The sequence below is a fragment of the Phyllostomus discolor genome, chromosome 4, assembly GCF_004126475.2.
Source record: "Phyllostomus discolor isolate MPI-MPIP mPhyDis1 chromosome 4, mPhyDis1.pri.v3, whole genome shotgun sequence".
Classification (NCBI taxonomy): Eukaryota; Metazoa; Chordata; class Mammalia; order Chiroptera; family Phyllostomidae; genus Phyllostomus; species Phyllostomus discolor.
The window spans coordinates 197,698,443-197,699,466 of NC_040906.2; positions in this window are offsets into that span (position 1 = coordinate 197,698,443).

The window sequence follows — 1,024 nt, forward strand, 5'->3', positions numbered from 1 at the left end:
ATTTCCTTCCCTTTTTTTCTCCCTTTTTCCCAAGGAGAATGCTAACACAGTATTGGATTTGGCATGAAAGGTCACAGATTAATCCCAACCATCAGCCTCCCTGAGGATGCAGGTGCCTGATCCCTGCCCTACCCTCACGCAATGACAGCCGGGTCTGAAGACGTTCCAGAGAGGACATGCAGTAAAATACTCAGGCTTTGCAGACCCTACGAATCCTGCAACTACGCAGGCACCAAGGCAGCCATACATGACACACGGCTGCATGATTGTGGCTGCAACCACCACCAGGGCCCTGTGCCCCATGGACTATGGCACTGGAGGCATCTGTTGCAGGAGAAGGTGCTACGTGGGCTTCATGGCATCCTAAGTGGACAATCACACACAGAGCCATAGGGTCAGAAGCAAGGCCCACGCCACCAAAGCAGGAAAACACACACTTAATATGTTCCGGGGCCTCATGGAGAAGAGGCCTCTGGCTGTGGTGTATGACAGCTGCCCACCCAGAGCAGGGCTTGTCAACACATGAGGCCTTGGGCCACAGAGTCCCAGTGGCCAAAAGACAGAAGTGATTTTCTGGCACTGAAATGAGCAGGGTCATAGATAACAAATGAGATGCAGGAGCAGGGGCCTGACCTTGACACCAGAAGTGCTGCAGCCCCAGGACTCTACTCACTCCTGTGCCTTCACTCAGTCTCTCTCACGGCCTCGTGGGAGCAAGGACTCCAGTCCACAGAGAGGAGGGGGCAGGGCCCCTACCTGTGGGACCCGCTCCCTCTCACTGTCACTCTGTCCAGAATCTGCAGGCAAAATAGGGCAGGTTTCTGGTTCCTGAACACACCGCAGGTGCTCCCCAGGAGAGCACTGGCTAAGGCACACGGCACTCCCGTTGGGACGCCCTGTAACCTTGAACGCAGGTCTGGCACGATGGGACAGTGTCCAGACCCGCCCCAGGATCATCTGCTGGCTCCCTCGGCTGCTCGTGCTGCTCAGCAGAGGACGTGCGGGGCTGACGCAATGCCATACA